Genomic DNA, 23,770 nt, shown 5'->3' with positions numbered 1-23,770 from the left:
AAAGTGCGATCTACAATATACATATACAAGCATAAAGCATGCAAGCTTTATCTTTGCATGCTGTTAATACAGGAGAAATGTTTCATGATGTATTGGCAGATACACAATATGAGTAATGGACTGGAACAAATCAACTCCACAGAGTTTATATGTTCTAACTGTGACGTATCCTATTGTTTTCCAAGAGGCATGGTTTATTAACTGTCCATTGTATTGTGAAGGGCAATCTGAGACTGATTTTGTCCTGAGACACACCTATGACTAACAGAATTTGGGTGGATGAAGCACAGAGAGGCAGTCACATTTAACACCTTAGTAGTTCACCGTGGTATCTAATGTTGAGAGAAGTGGTCTGTGTTGAAGCTGTCACATCAATTCTTGCATGGAATTTCATTACCAGCACACTGACGTTTCCAAACTTGCCCGGTCTTATGTATGAATACCTGATGTGAGCACACACAAACACAAATTAGAAAGTACTTCCCATATTTCTGTCATCTAGCGTCGGTTCTGTACACAGAAACAGGATGTGAATAAATGAGTCAAAGTACCAAAACAACAGGCAGTCATTGAACCTTGACAGTGCTGGTAATATTCCCCACTACAATATTGGATTAAAAGGTGTGCACATGTCAGATGTAGGAATGTATGATGTGTGTATACATGTAAGCGTGCATTCCACTCAACCATTTGACAGCTCTTACATAATATGTATTTTTTATCTTCTGGTGATTCTTTCCAACTGCACCACCTTCGATCATCCTTCTCACATGGCCGCTTCATTTGTTCGATTGTTTCTGTCCCTTGCTCCCTGTCAGTTGTTTTCAGGCATACTCCCATCACACTGGTGCTATTACGTCTCAAGACACAAATGGAGGAGAATGGAATAAAATGTGAGGCCTTTTATGGTGGGAGAGTGGGATGGTGTCCATCTTCTCTCTCTGTAATTTCTCTGAAAGGGATCATTCTCACATCTGCTCAGGACCTAATCTGGCCTGTACTTCCACTCCCTAGTTATTACCAGATAATATGACAAACCAGGAAGGCCTGGGCTTTATCTACTGATTTGAGATAATAAATATTGTGAGAAAAGCTGAAAATTGGATTGCAAAGAAGAACAATTTTATCTAATATGTCTTATATATAGTGTAACAATATTTTGACAAGAAAGGCTTTCTTCTAAAAAGCATCCATCTATATTCTGATATTAAAAAACCCCACTGTGGATTAGAAAAATCTGGGTCCATGGAGATTGTCTTTTTAATCAAAATCAAATTTTAAAAAAACAAAACAAAACAAAACAATTATAGCACTTGCTTTGCAAGACCTTTTCCCTGAGGATGATTAAAAAACAAAACAAAACTGGCAGTTGATCATATTACTAAGGCAAATATAACAGATAATAGAGTGCATACAAACAAAATCATTCCCTGTCTTTCCCAAATACACACACACATACACATATACATATACACACATACACATACATGAAAGATAAACAAAGTTACATTTCTGACAAAGTAATCTGAAGTTGATAAAACTGTGTCAGCACATGCTGTGAGTACCAGTAAAACAAATACCAGATGTGGTTGGTATGATTTGATCATGTCAGGTACGGTCTAGTTAGATCACCCAATCAAAGATGCCTTCAAAGCCGTCAGAGACAGGAGGTTTGTAGAATAATCTTGTTCTACAATTGTCATGTTGTAACTGCAGCCAACAAGATGGGTGTGAATAAATTGCAGGGAAACACTTAGTGACAAACAACGCACCAACAGTGAACTTTACCAAGGAAGGAAATGCATTTTTTTTAATTCTATTATCAGATAATAATATTACTGACTTGAGGCAGGTCACACTGTAACTGAAAATACCAACAGTATTCGTTCAGACAGGCCCAGGAGAAGCTGTTTGTACAGTGCATGTAAGACCACAGGATCCTGCCGGAAGGAACATTCCATTCACTGCCAGATACGTGGGCTTCATAACTCATTTTCTGTTGACACCTTTACAACCAAAGAGAGACACACAGTCTATAATGGTATACAAAAGGTATAATATTATTCACAGTCACTCCTTTATATTTACAGCTTTGTGAACTAGGTTTAATCATCTGGTGAGTCAGACATGATAAATTTGCATGACAATGCCATATATCTAAATTATGCAGGCAAAGTAACTGTCTTTGTGTTAATATACATCTCCTATTACACATGAGTTCTTCTATCAATGTTTAACTAGGTTTTTGTGATTTTTTTTTTACACAGTATAAAATGATCAGAGATAACAAATATAGATTTAAAAAGCATTGTCACACTGTAAGGAAAGGTTATATCAGCAAAAAACACCTTGGGGCAGTCCTCTCATTCATTGTTTTGCAATGCTGAATTGATGTACTAGAGCTAATACTGCATTTTCCGTTCATTCTGTTTCAAGGTCATGTGTTCAGTAACTACGAGCAGTGAGAGACACTGGGGATTACCTGTTGTTCAAGAGGCAGAGAAGAAATGCAGCAGGACTGGGACAGAAGCCTGTTTTCTGGCCCACTAATACCGCATACATCAATTTTAAATCATAGTATCTTGGCATGCTTTTAAAGAAAGTTCAGGGCTTAATAATGTGTCTTTAATAATCTATTCCAACAGAAGAAAGCCACAAACAGCTGTTGTGTGTTTCCTGCTTTGTGATTCCTTTTCAGTTCCTTCCTCTTCAGAAGGTCTTGTTTTAGAGCAGTGATTGTAATTTGTGGGACGAATACAAAATTTATTTTAGTTTTGCATATGTTGGCAAAGCCGCATGGCTCTCAACAAATAAGATTTTGTAGTTTAAGGAATGTTTGGCCCAGATAGATGAAAGATGAAAGTGAAACATTTGCAGCAGCATTCACTGAGAATAGTGCATTGTATTCTTTAATTTATCTGGATAGGGAATTTGATAACACATGATGCATGTTTTTAAAGAAATTACAATATTTATTATTTTGATGCACTGAATTTTGTTTTAGTGATTTAGTACTTTGGGCATACACGTTCTTGATTCAGCATTAAAGGTTTTTATTAAGCCCATAGCAAATGTCTTGTCAGGATCAGTGATTGTTGCCACATGGATGATTTCCCTTCCTTTTGTTTAGGCAACAGCATAATCTTTTATTAAAGACTGTTTCAGGTAATAAAAACGTTATCACAGGAGCAATTATAACCTTTTGCTTCTAACATTTCCTCCTCATTGTAGTTCAAACACACGCTGTAACATGTTTTATATTTTGAAGATAGTATCCTTGGTTAACTGTAATATAAAAGATTACTGTTCTCACACTTTGGAATAACATTACATTTTGCTGCCAGTTCTGTGAGTCTGGGACTTTCTCAAGCCATGCGACACAGGTTGAAAAGTTTTTTTTATCAGAATAGAGAAGGGCCTAATTCTCAAGTCACCATCCCTGATAAATGGTAGTGTAGTCAGTCTTTTCTATGGCATTGCAAGACATGGCAAGTGCACAGTGGCACACATGAATTTCATGCTCTTGAAAAAAAAAATACTGAACATTTCTTCCTCGATATATTGTTTTTTATTTATTTACTGTTTATCCAGTTATTCTAACAATATTCTTAACTAATGCTTTTAATTTGAAACTCTTGACCGGACGCTGTGTCAGTTCTGTTTCCTTGACGGCTGGACACTAGCGGACTTTTGACGATGGGAAAAAGAGGATGAATCCCTCGGCACCAAGATCGACTGCCAAATAACTTGTAAGTTGTTTTCAGCTTGTGTTTTTATTTCTGCCAGAAAATGTGAAACTGAAGTGGTTTTTTTTTTTTTTTTTTTTTTTTTTTTTTTGGACAATGGCAAAGGATGCAACAAGTGCTGGAAAGTGCGGTCGCAGCGCTGCACCTGCAGGCTGATGTCAGGCTAACCATGAACTGGGACCAAAAAGTTTTCCCTCTGACTTTGTCCGTGTAACTCGCTGTCAGTGACTTTAACCGGCTTGTTTGCTACTGTGTAGTTATTTTACTGCCAATATGGTTTGTAGTTGTTAAATAATTTGGCTTTAACATCGGAGTCTGTTCAAAAGTCATGCTAACGTAAAACCAGCTCTGCTAATTTGCAGCTATTGACTGTAAATTTAATAGGTTAGGTTAAATTTTAAAGACACAAATATCAAAATGAAGTTAGGATAAATGAAACCCTAATCGCAGCATGATGTGGACAGACACTGCATCACAAATACTAGTTAAACTCTTCCTGATCGGCAATATTTCTCAGCATATTTGCGTTTTCAATTAAATCAGCTCACTGGCAGGCTGAGACAGAGAAAACCTCTCTTGTGTCAGGTGAATTGTTAGATCCACATGTTGAGGAAATTGTCACTTTACTAATTTGTCATGGCGTGGCAGTGTAATTCATTTTCGTCTCTCACTGTGCTGCAACGAACCATTATTTTCATTATTCATTAATCTGCCAATCGTTTTTTTTTTTTTTTTAATTAATTGATTAATTGATTCTCACAAATGAGAAGCCTGAGTCAGAGTGGCATGCTTGGTTGAAAAATGATTGAAATGACTGATACATAACTGCTCATTGTTTTTCTGTGGATGGATGAATAGACTGACTTGTCGTTTGAGCTCTACTTATTGCTCTACATTTCTCCCTAGATAGTGTTTTTATTTATTTAAAGTCTTATCTACTTATTCATTTCCCCCTTCTCCACATAAAACCTGACTAACCTGGAGATTTACTGCTTTACCTAAAAACAACCCAGACAGCTGTTCTGTTGTTCAGTTTTTGGCCTGACAGAAAATGTCATCACTTGTACTCTTGTCTGTTTTACTTCCTCCTCATCTCATCTTCTTGTTTGTACCTTTTCTCTCCTACTTCCCTGTATTTTAATACAAGCTTGTTTTCTTCCCTTTTCTTTATCTTTCCTACTTCACCAATTGACCAAAAGTGAACTGCTCAACCTTGTAAATGGTTGTCGTGGCCTCTTCATTTCTTTGCTACAACCGTTTCATGCATATTTTATGTATGTTTTGAAATATGGAAGCTGTAATTGTTCTGCAATTAGTGTGTGGTCTTCCTGTTCTCATTAGTGTGTAGAGTAATCCTTGATGGATTTTATCAGATAATATTTGCGGGATAACCTGTCTGAGAATGAAGCTGTTTTGTTCTATTTCGGTTTTGGTCATTTCCAACAAACTCTGTCTTTGTCCATTCAGATTGATCATTAATGCAGAGCTCTTTCAAGATGATCAATCAGGGCACATATTTCTGAGTGTGTGAATGGATTTATGCTTACTGCTGCAGTCGAAACTGATTTAGTATTTTCCTCCAGTGTTTCCCATAATAAATTTGCTGCTCACTATAATGCTGGAATAAAATGGAATGTGGGACAAAAAGTTGACAGTCAAGCGTTTAGTCGCTTGTCCTCTTTGTCCCCTACACACAATGAAATCCGTACACGGTGACTCATCTGTCCAGCTGCTGGACACCAGAAAGCAGAAAGGCTTGTCTGCCAGCTGAGAATCTCACACACCCCCATGCCCAATCTCATCTGGCAGACACTAAATCATTGCAGCACCTACCCCTCTCTCACCCCTTCTACTAAAGTGTCGACTTTCGGGAACTCTGGCATAGTTTATATTCAGTATAACTGAAACTTGCATGAGTAGGTTACTTAGATTGTGCCTTTATTATTGCTGTCAGATCTGCTTATTGAATTCATGATCCTAACATGCACATTTATTCACCGTAATCTGATGTGAACTACGGAAAAATAAACCTGTATCTATGTGTTCCAGTATGTACCAAGTATTGAATTTACAGATTGGTTTTTGAATCAAATAAAGCTATGCTTTCATTTTTTTCTTTATTTTTGATTAAACATAACAGATTGATGTAGAATGTATAGAAAAGTGAAACAATTTGGAAAAAAGTGTAAATTATTGTTATAAAAAACTACAAAGCTAAATGCTTTTGTGACATGGATTAGGTCTAATCTCCAGGTTGCATGGTCAGTCCACAAAAATATCGCTCGAATCTGCAGTAAGCCCGCAGCCAGAATGGGCCTATTATTTTTGACAAGCTGATACATGATTGTTAATCCTCAGGTAGTCCTCTGTTGCCTTTTTTTAAAAACAAAATCAATGGCAGAGTATTAGACTTGTCATTGCTGTCCATGCTGTGGATGCTGTCGGCATCGTCACCTTCCCTTGCTGTGGCTCATCAGTTATCCTGTCACATTCACACTGTAGAGAGGTAATTTAGCCCCCTTTTTACTTGGTAAATGCTTTCCTGAGAACGAGACCTGCCTGCCACCGCTGAAGTAGGGTAATTTTCTGGCGCTGAGGCGATGTATTACAAGGGAGATGATTGTGTTCAAGTGTACAGTACTTTGCTGAGAAAGTGATAGATTTCAGTCTGAGTAATAAACCTGCTGCCTAACATTCGTAGACTGCATTGTCTGTGTGTTCTGTTGGGAATTTACACCGGAGAGCCTCGCTGTAATTTAGTTTACCACCCTGGGAAGGTGTCAGCGAGCATAGTAAAAACATGATACACCTCAGACTTAGTAGGATTTTGATTTTAAAGTCTCTGTTTTATGCAGTAGACTAAAGCTAAAACATGTACAATTAGTTCAAATAAATGATTTTTGTCTTGTTCAGGTTGCAGAGTAGAACAATTACAGTTGAGTTGGCTACTGCTGTAGGATAACACTAACCTGCAGCCTGAGGGTCTGATGTGATTTTTAGGGTGGCAAGATTAATATGGGATGCACTCCTCTTTTCAGTGGTCTGCTGTTATTGAATCAACCCGAAAAGGGATTTATGCATCGCCGGTTTTTGCAGATGATGTCGCTCTGCTGGCTTCATTGGGCTCTGACTTCCACTGTGTATCAGGTGTTGTTTATAGGTGAGAATAAAGTGTTTGGTATGAGGATCAGTATCTCCAGGTCTAAAGCTGCAGTAGCCTTTTGCAAAACAATGGGTGGGCCCCTTTGGCATGGGACTTCTTCCTTAAATGAGGGAGTCTCTGGGTCCTGTCTTGAGAGATGGTAAAATGGAGCCTTTAATTAAAGAATGCGTTGCACCTCGCATCAGCCATTTACATCCGTTTGTTGAAAGATTTTTCTGTTCCGTTTGATTTCCGTTTCACTTCAACCATTTCTTCCTCACGTAGTATCTGAATAAGGAATAGAAAACCAAAAGAACAAATGGTCACGTTAGACAAAAGTAAGAGAGGCCTGCTTGGTCATTTCAGAAATAAATATCATGATTTATTGAGTCTTAATGCTGTCTCACTATGATTAGTTAGCTCCTAGCTCAATTAGCATAATGGATCAGACAATGTAAACACAGTTTGGATGTCATTCTTTTTGTAACTGTTGAATTTAAAGATTACTAATAATAGTAATGATAATGCTTATATAAATATATATATCCAGTAGGATCCCTATTTATATTACTCACAGGTTGACAGCTAACACTTGCATTGCCATTAAATGCAGATGATATGAATGCCAATGTCTGTTGTTTTTCCTGCTGAGTCTGTTAGTGCACTTCATTTGTGCAGCATTAAACCAAATGATCCCAAAATTAAACTAGTTTAGGATGCATTAGAAAGATAAAGATTTCACCTTTTCTGTATTTTTTTGTTACCAACTTATCTTTATATCTTGTCCCCACTATTAAAACACCATCTACACTAATAATTCCTAACCCCCACTTAAAATGAACTGAGATTAAACAAATTAAACAGCAGCCAACATACAAACAGACACAAATGAAACACTACATAATTTTATAATAATACAAACCCTAGCTTGTAACAGTATTAGTATCTGATAATTCATGTAAACAGACAACACTTTAGGTTGTACTGGTTTCACCTATTGGATCCACCTCAGTGATGATCTAGAAATTGCGACGAGTGAGGAGGCAACTTTGAAAAATGTTTTAGGTCATGCATTGATGGTCAACACTAAAGGGGTTGAACACGGTATAGGAAGGAACTCTTAATGTTTTGCACACTGACTGTATGACTGGCCTAATGTGGAAGTAGATGGGTGCTGGTTGAGTGTGCCAGCCAGAGATAGAGCTGTACCATTAGTGTCACACTGTGCTGCTCAGCGTTGCTCCTCTCAGCAATCACAAATGGGCTGCAACCAACCTGTTCGGTGGGAGACCGGTGTGGAGATGGGACTGAGGAGGAAAGATGAGGTGGAAATAGTTTGTGCACAGGATGGAGTGTAGCCTGGTGATGTGTTCCCTGCCTCTGTAACTCAACTCAAGTTCACCAACCACCATCTACTTTACTTCTCTTCTTTCTCCCTGTTTTTCTTTTTCTGACTGCGCTTGCTTCTTTATCTTCCCTTTCTTTATCACCCTCCACCCCCCAACACTATACTTTTTTTTTTTTTTCCCTCTTCCCTTCTCACTCTGTGCATAGGGAGTGGTGTGTGGGCAGTCATGTGACTTTTTGTCTGAACACAATTGCCGGTGTTTGCCATTGGCCGATTTCCTTTGAAAGAGCGTTGGTTTCCCGGGTGACGGGGAATGGCGGCACCACTTCACTTTTCTCTGCAGCTGCCCCCGCCCTCCCCTTCAGCAGTGCTCTGAGCCGGTCTCTCTCAGTCGCTCTGTCTCTCCCACAGGCTGTGGTGGATCAGGTGGCCCGTGAGCACGACACACAGTGACAGTGACAGGGCTGTCTCGCTCTTCCTCCTCTCCCTCTTCTCCTTTTTCATCAGGCAGGCAGGCAGTCACAGAGACCATTACACTGCAGGAGGTGAGTGAAACAAAGGCCTTTGCTTGTTGAGTTTGAAGTGTTTTTTTCACTGAGTTTACACTTTTTTTTTAAGTTTCTTTTTTAGTTGAACACATGGCTGAACTTATTTTCCAGCCAGCCAGTTTAGTCATTAGTTAAATATTGACCAATCGTTAGAAGTTGAATATAAGTATATCGTTGTTTATTTGACAGATGCTCTCATCAGTTATATTAGTCACCGTGATAACATTTCACACGTTAAGGAAAATGCTCAGCACTTTGGCAATGTGTGATAAGATCAGGTGATGTTAACTGAGGATGAATCATTCATCATTTTATTTTTTCAGCAGTGTGATCGTGTGCAGCGATGTCTGCTAACTTTTAAATGTCTGTGTCAGGGACATATTCTATAAATTTGTTATAATGCGCTACTGAGCTTACATAACCATGGTTGGCTGGGCATGACTTTTAAATGTCCAATAGGATAAATGATGACTAAAACCATGTGTGGATAACACAGTCAAGATGGGCCAAAGTTATTTCTCTGCTGTAATGAGAGCTGTACAGAAGGCTTAGTTCTTTTTTATGTTCCATGAAAGATTCAACAGCTGTGTGCGCTCTCTGCTCCGCTCGGCTCGTCACGGTACAAACACAATATGGGTTGTGTTCGGGAAGCAGGCCACTTTTTGTGATGATTTTCTGGCACGGTTACCGTCCTGAAGTGGCGCCCTCCGAGCTCCCCTTCTTGGGCTCCACCAACCAGGTGGTCGCTTCTGTGTTTGGTCACCGTGGCAACACTGAAAACTGGCCGCCGTGCCCCTCCCTCAGGTGCACTTTATCTGATGACCTGAAGGATCCTCTGTGCATACACACTCACGCTGCCACACACAAACACACACTAGCATCTGCTTGTTGACACTTGACCCCTCACATAAACAAGGGATAGATGAAAGGATAGTTTTCAAGAGGCAGAAGTAACTGATTTTTGTGGGAGTAGTGTTGTTATACATCTTAGGCTGGTGAGCTTCACTGCTATTTTTTGATTATATCAGAGCGTGTAAATATTGAGAAAAGCACTGGCTTAAGTTCTCCCTATACGTTTCTTCCTCACTCCTGTCTGTTTATAAACAGTCCAGCCATTTATGTCTGGCTGTTGACCTTAGACCACCTCAAGCAGGTGAAGCGTGTGGAGTCTCAGAGAAAGCCCACATGTTGTGTGAGATCAACCAACTTATATTTGATTTCAAATATAAAGCAGAAGCTGTCACTGATCTGCCGCCTGGTATCACGTAGCTGATGTATCCAGGAGGAAACTGGCGCTGAGGCCTTGTTGTTGTTTCTGACAGGCTGCCATGATGTCACCACTGCTGACCCGACAATCCTAACATTCCTGCTGATACGGTTTTATGCAGACGTGGAAGAGAATATGTGGGAGATATGCGGGAGAGATGCGCAGGCTTGCACACATATGGCCTTTGTCTAAGCGCTGATTAGCAATCTGGTATATCCACCCACACACACACACACACACATACACACACACACACACACACACACACGTAATATCATTAATTCAGTGTCACGTACATGCCCACTTGAGCACACGTTCAAACCCTCTACCACCCGGATAAAGATGGCGATGGCAGTCTCACCGGCCTCGTTAAAATTCAACAGGTCTTTAAGTGTCTGTACTTGAAGTTCTGGTGAATCAGTTTTGCATATGTCCTCTGCTTCAAACTAAAATGTCTGTTGTTAGAACGGTTTGATTAGAGAGACTCTATTATGCACTGGTGTCATCATGTTGGTGTGTGTACGCACATTAGTGCGTACATCTCTGTTTGTGTGTGTACTTTTAGAGCATGATTGTGGCTACAAAAGATTTTCTTACCGTAACACAGCTACAGCTTTGCTTTGATCCAGTAAAGCCACAGACGGGAAGAGATGACAGGCCTGGTGCAGTGAAAGCTTTTAAATGCTGTTGTTCCTGCAGGTGTTTGGATAGCCTCCCTCCCCCCCGTAGACACTCAGTGGAATAGACCAGCATCGTAAACAATGTTTTAGATAAATGGACGGAGACGTGAGGGTGACATCTCAGTCTATATGGAGGACAAATAAAAAAGCGTTTAGACTTGACAAACAGATGTGAGAAAACATTTTTGGACAAACAAATTGCAGCCTGAAGCGTGTAGAGAAAGGTGTAGACAGACAGACTGGGCGAGAGCGAGAGTGTCCGGGGGGCCTCTCTCTCTCTCTCTCTCTCTCTCTCTCGCTCAGTTGTGTGGGGGTTTACAAAGCCTTTGTTCACCTCCAACCCTTGACCTGCACCCACCTGAAAGCTCCCCTGTCACTAGCCCGCATTTCCTGTCCATCGAGTGGCACCCCCCACCCCCCAGCAGTTGTACCCCCCGCCCTCCATACAGGCCAGTGTTTTGCTCTTCCCCACTCTTGTCTTTGTCTTTGGGTCCTTGCTCTCTTAATGCACACGTTGTGCATTGACCAAGGTTGCAGTCTGTTGGTTGGGTCCTCACTCTGTCCTGAGAAAGCAGGCATATATGGGGGGTGGGGGCTGTTGTTGACTTAACTTTGACTTTCTTTTGTTCCCTGACCCACTGCATGGGAGAAAAACGGCGAGGTCAGGTGCACTGTCAACATCCCATACAACTCAGTGCATGAGGAAAAGTTGAGTCGAGTCACAGCTTTCTCCCTGTGCTAATCAGGCTGTCTGTAGCCTACTTCCATTTACTGATAGGAACAGTGCCGAGCCGCACAGTGTGATACTAATGGTACAGCTTTATCTCAAGAGACAGAGAGCGGCTATACATCTAGAGGCAGGATGGAAACAGACTAGCTTAGCTGGAGGGGATGAAGGAGACAGTTTGAGGCACTAGTTAGCTACTTCCAACAGGACCGCTTGAAAGCAATGATGGATAAGGCCGCAGCTTATGATCTAGGTCCAAATTTATTTCACCTCTAAAAATAACTGTTCATATAGCTCCTCCAAAATAAAATGCCAGGCCACGTTAGAGGTAGCAGTGTTTTTTTTTTGAATGATGGTAGCTTAGTCTTGAGCCAGTCTGGGCTGGTTCTGAATAGAGAGGGAGAAAAAGAGACGATGGAGAAAGGGTGCAGGAGTGCGGCCAAAGTCCTGACAACTTGGAAGCTGCTAAAAACCGACTGAGATTCTCTTATGTGCTTTGTTAGTCCGACCTGAAAGGAGTGTTCAGAAAGAAAAAATAAGTCTGTATGTTTTTTTTTTTTCTGGCTTCTCTTCAATCCCATGTTTGGGGGAATACAAAGTTTGTTTACCAGCAGTCTATATGTTGATCCATTTGAACCTCTCTTCCTGTCATTTTCACTTTGTACTCCCGTGTCATCTCTTTGTCCTCAGATTCACCTTGGCAATGCATTTTTAATACAGCTGTTGTTATTTGTAAAGAGATGATAAAGTGACATTCATTCGCTTCCAAAACATGAATCATCTTCTGAGACACGTTTCTGGGAAGAAAACAAAAGTCTTTGTCTGATCTTGGTGTGGGATGTGCTATATTTACGTCTCAGCAATGCAATTACCTTCGCTGGCGAAAGCCATCTCGCCTGTCATAATGATACACAAGGCATACTTACACTACTGGAGCAACAGCATTGGCCTGACCATAATGAGATAGCAATGCTATACTTAGGCGTGTTTGGCTCAAACAGAGCATTACTACCTTACGTTGCTTGCCATGAGTATGAAAACCGATGTCAACAAAAGTTCAGGATTTTGTAACTTGTTTTGGTTTCTGAAAATAGAGCTGTCGTAGTCTGCTCTCATCCCATTCACCGCCCGGGCTTTAATCTTGACCGACCTGTTCTCCACCTGTTGAAGGCTGTTTTTAGTGAAAGGCTGAATAAATAGGGAGAGAAGAAGGGGTGGGGGTTTCAACAGGGAAGATGTGAAGGGGTGAGCCGTAGCAGCAACTTAATGCTATTCATTCATGGTGAATAATGGTCAACAAAGACACTATCAGCATGTATTCCCCTCTCTCTGCTCCCCTCCACAGAACCTATTGAACTGCTGCCAGACTCAGCGAGTCTATTTCTCAGCCTGAGAGCCATCTTCTTGTCTCCTCTGAGCTGAGTTATGGCTGGCTAACCACTCTTTGGACAGATTTATACCTTCTATCACTTGTTGAGTATTAACTTAGTAGTAGGTGGTGATTGAAAGCACTCAAAATAGCTGTGTAGACCACGGAGCTGAGTGCATTTTCAGCTTCTGTGCAATGAGCAGTAAGTGGTAAAAAAAAAAGTACAAAATGGGGAAGGATTTCCACTGAAAGCGCAGGTTTTAAAGGTTTTAAGGCCTTGTCTTTGTTTTCTATAGCTTCTTTGCTGAATGCGGAGGGAGGGTTGGAGGAGGAGGGAAAGGGGGTTGCAAGAATGTTTGAGTCACGCAGAAAAAGAGGGATGATATGTGGGGTTTGACAGGGGAGGGTGGGATGAGGGAGGCACAGCAGTGGGAGGTGCCCTGAGGAATGCCTGGAAGGTGTCAGCGCGGCCTGGGAGGCTTTGGGCTGATAATCCTCCACATCACATTACAATACCCTCACCCACCACTCTGATTGTTGTCTTTCTGTCAGACCAATAAGGAGGACTCTTTGCCTGTTAACCTTTGCCAAGTCATATCTTAGGAAAAGCCCTTAAATGAACATGGTGTGGATCTGATGATGGACACACACATGATCCCACTGAAGGGTAATAGCCTGTCAGGATCCATAAAGTGTACTTACTTCTCTGCTGCTTTTAAAAAAATGTCACTCCTCCTTGCCATCTCAGCCTTTTCTCAGTGTGGCCTCTGGTACCTAAGCAATGCCTCAGGAGCCCCCCCCCCCCCCCCCCCCCCCCCCCCCCCTTATTCTAGAGTGTGGTTTAAGTGATTTGTCAGACAACACAGCTCTCAGATGTGCCAAAAGCTTTGCTTTATAGACAGAACAGTGTAACAGTTCACATAGATGTGAACTGACTCTCTGTGGGCCTCTGTGACTCAGCTGGCTAAAAGCTACAGCATTCTTCACTGTGGTCTTTTGTTTGCATGATTTAACTCATCAAATTAATGCAATTAATCCAAGACATCTATTTTTGGAAGATCTGCTTTATACAATGTGCTCTCTGGTTATTAGGCACTGTGACTGCATGTCCTCATTAGTCTAGTTCAGAATACAATCTGCTGTTGGATAAAGGCAAAGTAAACACATGGATAATGTAGGTATTGTCAGCGGCCTGCTGCTGTTGAATCACAGTATCTGAGTTCCATGATTACAATGGTTTTATGCAGTAAGGAGTAAAATTTTCTTTTTCTTATATTTTGTAAAGCTGAAATTGAAACCTTCTTTTCTTTTGACTGTGTTTTTAAACTTTTAAATTCCCATTCTGGATTTTACACAGTTTTAACACATTTTTGTTACAGCATTTATCTAATGTCCTTGGCTCACACAGGGAAAATGAGCAAAAAAATGAAAACAACAGTCAGATGTAGCTGTGTTTGCAGAACAAATCACAAATTGACCAGAGAGAGGTGCAAACTAATAATAATAAAAAAAAAAAAACAATAATTAAAACACTATTAGGAACAGTGCTTTAACAAAGTAGGGCATACTTATCAAAAACATGTCTTTAGTTAATGTGTTAATGTAAAAAATGACTACTGATATGCCATTAGATTTATACTGTAATGTATCTAGATCTACAGTGCAGTCTTCACACTCCCCCAATCTTTTCACATTTTGTTATGTTGCAGCCTTATGCTAAAATCAGAGAAGTTCATTTTTCCCTCATCAATCTATACTCACATCCCCCCTAATGATAAAGTGAAATCAACATTTTAGTATCTTGTTTCTCACAGTCTGAAGGTCCCTTAGCTTTCACTGAGGTGAGGCCTCTGTCTGATCGCTCTGACATGAAGCTCAGATTGAGTGCTGCAGTGATGGTTGTCCTTCTGGAGGTTTCTCCCGTCTCCACATAAGATCTCTGGAGCTCAGCCAGAGTGACCATCCAAGGCCCTTCTCCCCTGATTGATCAGTTCGGCCAGGCATCGAGCATGATTCCTGTTTGTTCCTCTCTTCTTCCATTTAAGAATTATGGAGGCCACTGTGCTGTTGGGAACCTTTACAGAGTTTTTCTGTAACCTTCCCCAGATCTGTGCCTCAACACAATCTTGTCTCGGCAGGCAGCTTCTTCCACCTCATGGCTTGGTTTGAGTGTAGATTAATGAGGGCAAAACATTAAAACATTTTTAAAAAATGATGGGGTCGGAAGATTTAATGATTGCAGTGTAAATTATTCTGTTTTTAGGATGCCATGAGGGACATTACAGCCTGACTCCCACTTTAATTTACATTTAGGACATCTGCCTAGTGTCATGTCTAGTCTTTAGTTTCAGGTTTGGGGGGGTTGGTGAAGGAGAAATGAAGAAGTGGCTGCTAATGGTTCAAGCTTTAGTTTGAGGGAGACATGAAGATAGAAAAATGAAGATAGAGAGTGGGGTCTGGCTTGTGCTGAGGGGCTCCTGCTTATTCTGCCTGACCCATTGGTCACACGTGTCTTGGCTCTGTTTGTGTGTGGGATGTGGCTGTGGAGATAGGAACACAATGCACTGTTTCATTAATGATTGTAGTAGTTTGTATAATTGATTAGGCTTTTGTTTTGTACATGTGTTGCTCTCTAGTCCAGAGTGGTTAGATTTAGGGTCCTCCGTTCTCTCATTTTCCCACAGGGCGTTGTCCAACTCAAACACAGAGATACACACACACACACACACAGAAACACACACTCTGCAGTTGTACCTGGCCTGCTGGACTATGACCTCATTCCAGGAAAAGGAAGAGAAAATCACCTGACAGCCTCATTTGTGTAATCAGCTGTTCATGTTACTGGAGGCCGGAGGGAAGATGTGTAATGCCTCAGGTTATAGCTTATAGAAAGACTAGAGACTCACATGTAAATACACATGCATTCAAAGTGAGTGAATTTTATTATATTCTTATCTCTGAGTTTTCTTACAAGCGGTCCTTTGTGTCATTGGAAAATGGAGAATACAAAGAGAATATGTGAGAAAATTGATACGGAGAGAGAATGACAAAGCCGAAAACACGCTTTCAACTACCTGAAAAGGGGGGAGGTACCAGATCTGTCAGCACAGCCAGAAAGGGCGGAGAGAGAGAGAGAGAGAAAGAGAGAGAGAGAGACTAGGAGGGTGTGTTTCTGTGTGGGTGCGAGGCACAGAGAGAGGGAGGAGGAGTGTAGACGGGGAGAGAGAGGGAGAGAGAGAGGGAGAGAACTCTAGCAGTCTCTCAGATCTTGGCTGTGGTGAGGACACCCAGGAGGAGTGCATTCCTGAGGCAGCCAGAAGAGGAGAAGGCAGCAAGATAGAGGAGAGGAGAAGTCGCAACATCCTTTAAATCTCCTCCCGTGACCACATCTGACTGCCTCTGACCTCCGCTGGACTCGGACTCACATACACCGTCACTCGCTGCCTCGCACACCAGCCGCACAACCGGCTCTGCTGCTCTGTCAGAATTAAGGATTTCCCTGAGTGAAGGAGAGAGACGGAAAGAAAACAACAGACAGAGGAAATTAAAGGCACAGAAGAGAGGGAAAAGATCCTGTCGCTCGGTGAGTGTGAGGGCTTCTTTCACGGGTTGTTTGAGTGTGTCCTTGCCTGTTTGGATATCAGTGTCGGGAAGTTTCTCTGAAGTCAGATGATCTGTCTGCTGTATGTTCCAGCATGCATGTGAAGAGAGCTATTATTATTAATAAGTAAGAGCTCCAGTTCGTATGTGTTTGTGAGAGCCAGAAAAACAAAGACGATCTTGTGTTACGTTTTTGAGGAGGTGAGCTGTGTCTTCACATGTACCTGTTGACACTAGACCCGCCACCCAAGTATTCCTGTATGAGCCATTTGGACTCAAACCTGTTTGGGTGAAACTTTACTCTTTCCTCGCTCTGGTGTTATTTTACCACTTTGTGTGTGGGTTTTTTTTTCTTTCTTTTTTTGTGTTTTGGAGTACTCCCTGTGTGACTCAGAGCCAACCTACATGTGCGTTTTTTGTGTGAAATCATTTACCGTGTTAGAGCTATGAGACGTGCAGGCTTTCTCTGACACAGGTCTCCTGTCACACCGGCTGCACCTTTTTACCACTGTAGGGTTAAAGATTAATTCATGGAGGGCACGGGCAGAGTTCAGCTCACTCGCTTCGTGTTCCAACTGCATTTAACTGTTGACGTGCTGCACATCTCGAATGCCAACACTCTGCAAGTCTAATGCACCAAACCGCTCTAAGCCTATTTAAACATTGACTCATCATTATGCATGGCTAGCGTCTTATTTAACATTTCCCAGCATGGTATGTGTCAGATAGTGGAACTCAGGGCTCATTAGCAGGCTGTATTTGTTATCCAATCAGGGCCATCGATTGGAATCCCCCCTCCTGACACACACGCACACACACACTACCCCCACGGGAGGTGATTATTTTTCTCCTGACCAACTGTGGGAGTTAAACAGCTATACTTCATGTGTTGTCTCTGTTTATGTGCTGCACACAGTTAACTTGGTTGCAGAGAGATAACGTCAGCATAATAGATGGTTGTAAAGGAAGGAGCCGAGCATATATTCATTCATTCATTCATTCATTCATATTTTCGTACCAACTTAATAATTTACCATTTTTTCAGTCTTATGTTCCTGATTTTGGCACCCTGGTTCAACTGTATTAGTCCTAGTTGACCTTTGCTCCTTTAACTGTATCATGGTGCTGATACTGACTCTGCATGCCACAAGCTCCTTGGGAAATCATCCTAAGTGCTGCATATTTATTACCTTCAACCAGTAAAATGTAGGAAGTCGACCATGTTTGCTTCAGTTCTTTGAGGGACAGAGCAGAGAAGTGATGATATAATGTACTGCCTTCTCTTTTTAAGTATTGAGGTTATTTTATCTGAAGCGAAAACCAGACAGCAGGATAATGATGTGGTTGCCAGTAGTCGGAACGCATTATCAAACTTTCAACTTTCTTCACAGCCTTGTTTAGTTCGCACTTATTTTCTCTCTCCTTCCCTTTCCCACTGCCTAGATATTTCTTATTTTCTATCACATGAACGAGCCTGTTTAGCATGGGGAGAGCAGAGTGTCCTCTGAGAGTCGTTGTGCCTTGTTCTCTGCAATGTTATTTTTACTGCTCTTTCACTGCTCGAATACACAGATGGACTCCCTTCCTCTTCTAGAGTCGTGTGTCTGTCCGTCTGTCTGTGACTCTGTCGGTGTGTCTGTCTGTCACTCAGCTCGCATGGCAAGGAAAGCAAGTCCACCCATGCACAGCGAGATATCTCTTGGGAATCTTGATGGGAATTTTCAAAGTCATTCTTCATGCTGTGATGACTTAATTCCTCGCAGTCCTTATCAGGAGTGTTTCCCAACTCCTGCAGATGCACTCAGAGCCAGAGGTAATTGGAAACGCCATAACAGCATGTCGGCAAAATAATATGTTTGCATGTTTGGGGTTGTGATTATTTTTGGGAAGGGTGGTTTCTCCCCTCTGTCTCTCTGTCTCTCTGTCTCTCTGTCTCTCTAGCTGTCTTGTTTCTCATGTGTTGCTCTGTCTACCTCTCCTGCTCCCTCTTGTTCTTTCCGTGCGTCCTTCCCCTGCCTTGTGCAATGTGACGGAAGGTAGTGCTGTGCTCTGCTCATGTCGGATCCATTAGGGATGAAAGCACACTGCAGTGATAAAAGATTGATCCAGTCTTCCTCGCATCACATTCACATCCCTCACACCCTGCTCCCTCATCTTGCCTCACACCCCTGTTTCCAAGTCAACCCATTTTTCAATTTATTAAATCATCTGTACTTCTCTAAATAAATCATCCTCACCAAGTTTACTATGGCAAACTTTTTCCTCACAGGATTTCATAAAGGGGGACATTCTGTTTTTCTTGTGTAGGATGTTGTACTCAGGTTCTCAGAGATGCAAAGAAAATATATTCCTGCCTATTACATTTTCGAGGCACTAAATTTTAAAATAAATAGGATTCTCACACTTTCATTCCCCAGGTGTTTTAGTTGTATCAGGAAGGGTAATATGTTCTTGGCTAGCAGCACCAGTAAGAGACTGGCAGCCAGCCCAGCATGCACAGCCTTTTTTCACCTGTTGTATCTGAGGAGGCGAAGACAAACACAGCAGACCTGTAGTTTGTCAGCTGGGAGGCTATAATTACTGAGAGGAAGCAGGCATTTGGAGAAGGAATTTCACTGCGCTTCCACTTTTAGATCTTAAGAGAAGTGGGCTTGAAGAGCACCTGAAAACAGTTTTTTGTCATAAAACTGTGCAGAAATTTCTGGACTGATCAGAAACAAGTGTACGTCTTTTGATCCCAGCTGGCAGTTTGAGCAACATCACCCTTTAGGCGATGGTTTTTGCCCGCTGCTACGCTTTGTACTTGTTTTTGCCTTCAGTCAGCCTTTTCAGGGGATGTTGGTGAAATAGTTGGAAAAGGCCACTGAGTGACATACAGGTCCTTAGCCCTGAATTGCTCTTTATTTATCCAACTCATGTGGGTCCGAGGTGCTGTCAAAATGTCCTCACAGAGCTTAATCCACCTAGGGACATGTTCCCAAGTGAGTCCAGCTGACCGTAAAGTTCACCTGAGCGAATGCTGTCACGTCATGTCAGGGCGAACTTCCTGTAGCCTTTGTGGGTGTTTGCTCTGACACCTCATCAAACCCATAGCTCCACATTTCCTGTTCTGTTGGAACTGCTTGGAACTACTGGCAGCTTACCTGCTGGGGTTATGGACGTCTGTGTCTGTTTGTCTCGTCATCCATGGCTCTCCGTTCTACCGTGTGTAGTGATTGTAGCGTGGTAAACATCTCTGTCACCCCCCTGGGACAGTCATGTGACAGTGCGTGTGTGTATGTGTTTGTCCGCACCCATAGATGTGTGTTTGTGTGCGAGTGAGCAGCAGGTTGCTCCCTTGTTCAACCAGCCATGCGGCGTTGACGCTGTGCTCACAGAGCTCTCTGGGCAGTAAATAACATGGTGCCTCTGCCAAGGGCCCCGGACGGGTCCAGGAGGGGGGTCAAGACGCCAGCAAGAAAAAGAAAATGTCTGCCTCAGGGCTTGGGACTACTAAATCAACAGACAGGGGAGGAGAGAGGCAGGTGGATTTGACAGGCTCATCCCTCACGCTGAGAGGGTTTGATGTTAGACCTGTCATTGAATGTAGATGTGTTTGATCAAGCACACCAAGAGCAAAACAAACACATGAAGATGGCAGCTACCAGTGAACAAATGCACTGATGAGCAGAAGGGAGCTGGGCTAAAATCAGATATTGGAAGAATAACTGGTAATCATGACTATTGTGTTAAATGCCTGAACTGTTTTGATTGAAGATAGAGATCAAATGTAGACAAGGTGGCAGCATGAACTTGACAGCATGAAAGTTGTTTATTGTTAGATGACAGGTTTCACAATCTTTCACAGCTGAGTTTTTGCCCCTTAATGTGCACTGGAGTATTTGAGTGTAGAGTCTAGACTACCGTGCTTCCCAGGAGACAAAGAGACCAAAGCAGATACTTTTGTCATCCACAGAGATGAACCGATAAGCCATATTCTCAGTGTCAGGTTACCCTCTTTTCTGTGGTTTAAGATGCAATGTTTGACTCAAACCTGGGCTCTGCTCCAAGAAGCAGATTTACTGAGTTGCCTGGAGTGAAACCTGGAACCCCCAGAAATGTGGAACATGGACTGCTCCAGGTTTCACATAGCACGGTTATCCAGACACTTTGATGAACCAGTTCCTGTATGAAAGGCCCCAGTTATCTTTTGTGCAACACTGACCATAGTAATTGTTTGGTCAGATTCATTTCAACATATCTTAGACTTGTTGTTTCTGTCGTCCCCCACCACCCCCACCACCACCACCACCACCACCACCACCACCATCACCATCACAACCATAACAAACACTTGTCTTTGTCCAGCCTCTCCTTCATCACTCCCTCCCCCTCCTCCCTTCTTTGCCGTTCCCAGGGGGTAACCGACTTGTCTCTCAAATGTAAACTCAGCAACAGCAGCCTTGTCAGTATTAAGCTGTCTGTATATGCATGTGTATCCATGCCAAAGATCACCCTGGTAATCTTGAGTCAGAGTGGTGAAAGGCAGCTTTCTGGAAGTGAAGGGGTGCCTCAGAGAGATATACTGTCTTAGTCCCAAAGGTGCTCCTAGGGTACTGGGAATCGGCTATAAATCTGCACCCTGCCCTCCTACCTTTTCCTTACTCATCCTGACTTACTCCTCCTCAGAGTAATGACAGAGAGAGAGAGTCGTGTGTCTGACACCTCACCATCAAGCCGTAAATCAGACCTATTGAGAGGCCCACCCTAAGCCTTGTGATCCACATGCAACACAAACAAATTCCACCCTTTACTGTTTGTGTATTTTACATGGGTGCATATAGGGCTGGGTATGAAAACTTAATACGTGAATTTGACCAGGATACCTGACTTACAGGCGAGCAGTGTAAGTTGAAGTGGCGGTAATTGCGTTCACAATGCAAAAGCTTTATAATTAACTAAAGCTCATACTTTTACGATGTGCTGTACATTCCTCAGTGCTTGTCTGTTCAAATATCTACCAGTACAGGATACACAGTGACATTTTTGTGGCATGAATCTCCTTTATGGTAATGAAAAGATAATATCTTATCTGCCTGTAGTGGGATTTTACATGGATGAACTGCAATATGTTACCTGAAAGGTTGACACGCACACACTCGCGTGCAGATTCACGTTCTCTCTCGGTCCATGGTTGTGTTTACCTGTATCCCTCTCTCTCTCCAAGGACCAGGTATGTTGGAACTCCCTAGGTAAATATTGGGAGGGTGTGAGAAGAGATGTTTTGCATAGCAGGCTGACCTTAGCGATGGAGTAACATGTTAACCTGGAGCGCCTGTGGTTTTCTCTCAAACTTCCTGGCATTTGTTCAAAGAATGTCACGGTCAGGAACTCCAGGTTTCAGTTTCAAAGTCGAATCTAATCAAATCCAGAGGTGAATGGACTTCATAGTAGTAGTTTGTGAACTGCCCGTGTAATCTTTGTGACCTCAGATTGATGTCTTGGGAGGAAACCAGGTGGAATTCCTCACTTTCATCTGTGAAAACATCAATTCAGCAGACGGGTCTGTGTTTTCTTTTTGTGTGAGTCTTATATTTTTGTTGTAATAATACCGTTACAACCCTGCAGAAGCATGTGCACCTGCTCTTTCCCGGATTGATAACTGCCATACCAAAGTCTGAACTTCTCCTGAACATCGCTGCAGTGCATGATGTGAAAGGCTGAGCTGTGTGCGGATGATGTAGGTGTTAGGCTTTGAACTCTCTTGTTTGCCATTTTTCTTTGCAGCAACACATTGATTTTTTTTTTCCTTGGGCATGCTAATGGCAATATTCCCTTCAGCTCAAATGAGGACTGGCAAGTGTATATTGCATCATGGATTGCATGAAATTAAAGTATGATGAAAGACTAGCACCAGTCTCAGTCACTGACAAAATAGCCCCCCTTCAATACCTCTACAGTCAAAAGAGTTGCAGCTGTGTGAATTAAATTATATTCAGTTGCTTAGATTGAATTATTGACTAGTGTTTTTAATGTGTCTTCCTTTCCATCTTTCTGGATATATGTTGAGTCTTTATTTTGGATTTTGCATCTAGAATGTAAGATTGCCGAAAAGGAAAACAAAAAAATAGCAGTGAATAATTGATATGAGCAGACATGGAAGCACCCTTTAAATTACTAATGAGTTTAGCTTCAAACCTGTGACACTGGAGGCCACAGCATTCCTGACTCCTCAATGACACATGCATGCATGCACGCAGGAAGTGAGAATGGGGCACACACACATACGCCTGCAAGACAATAAAACTACAAATAGCGTGTTTTGGTGAATTTAAAGTTACTATTTTCCACTCGTGCTGTGTAAATTGTGTCATTTTAAATTGGTGGGTTCACTTTTACAGTTACATGTTGCTGTAGACCAAAATTAAGCATCATCATTTAGTTTGAGTCAGCCTGTCTGCCGTCTGTGCTTCAGCCACGTAACATATTATTTTGGGTATGTGATAACTGAACATGTCTCTGTCTATATATAAAGTCACTGAGATCACGTTTTCCCCCATTCTGATGTTCAATGTGAACATTAACTGAATCTCCTGACCTGCATCTGCATGAGCTTATGCGTTGCATTGCTGCCACATGATTGGCTGATTGGAGCATGTTTACAGGTGTTCTTACTAAAGTGCACAAGTGCTCGCTGCACAACCTAGATGAATGCGTGTCTCATTTTGCATGTGTGCTGTGTATGAGTTTGGCTGGGAACCGAGCAGTGACCTCCTTCCCTGGCAGGCATTGCTGAGTCAGGTCGGGAGTATATGATTACACATGGGTGCCCATCAGCAGTCTGAGAGCCTTCTTCTCTGGCTCACCCAACAATACAAACTCCTGTGCTCGCAGGGCTCAGCCCGCAGGCAGCCAAACCACTCATGCTGAGCCGAGCTCTCGGTGGAGGCCAGCTTTGCCCGGCCTTCAACAGGCGATGCGCAATCCTGCATTATCATTCTCACCATTAGCTGCTGGCTCTGTGGGTGTATCCATGAGTCAGCGCAAACAAATTCCTCATCTCTAATGTGCTCGCCTCCACTCAGTTTCCGGGGTTGAAGCAAACAAGTGCCCTCGTGCCAAACCAGGTATGAGTAAGTCTCTTATGGTTAGATGAATAATGCAGTAGTGTTTGGGCTGTGTAAACTATGGTGGCCACCTTATTGCCTTTCACTGAAATTTAAAAGTGTGCCAGAGTTTCTTTGTATTTCCAAAGGAGAATAACTTTTACTTTCTAAGCATTTTAAAGAATTGAGGTTAGATAAAGACTCATTTTCTCATACCTTCCCTCTTTCATTCTCTCTTGTGGTTCAGGCCAGGTTACC

The 23,770-nt window shown here is 42.2% G+C and overlaps 1 protein-coding gene across 3 annotated transcripts in view; it reads left to right on the top strand.

The window, feature by feature from the left end:
• Positions 1 to 3,650: 3,650 nt before the first annotated feature.
• The window catches only part of rassf7a (Ras association domain family member 7a), a 32,883-nt gene continuing 12,763 nt past the window's right edge, over positions 3,651 to 23,770 (top strand). Inside the window, exon 1 of one of the 3 annotated variants that reach the window (XM_071503417.1) lies at positions 3,651 to 3,749. The gene's annotated coding sequence lies outside the window, so the exon portion shown is untranslated. Of the gene's footprint in view, positions 3,750 to 8,642; positions 8,782 to 16,006; positions 16,411 to 23,770 lie in introns of those variants that run through there. The other 2 variants (XM_071503427.1, XM_071503408.1) reach the window with 2 other exon arrangements.

The sequence above is a fragment of the Trachinotus anak genome, unplaced genomic scaffold (genome assembly GCF_046630095.1).
Source record: "Trachinotus anak isolate AG129_WGS33_773 ecotype Australia unplaced genomic scaffold, CSIRO_AGI_Tana_v1 ptg000002l, whole genome shotgun sequence".
NCBI classification, from domain to species: Eukaryota; Metazoa; Chordata; class Actinopteri; order Carangiformes; family Carangidae; genus Trachinotus; species Trachinotus anak.
The sequence above is the reverse complement of the archived record's forward strand: the minus strand, read 5'-3'. Positions and strand labels throughout refer to the sequence as shown.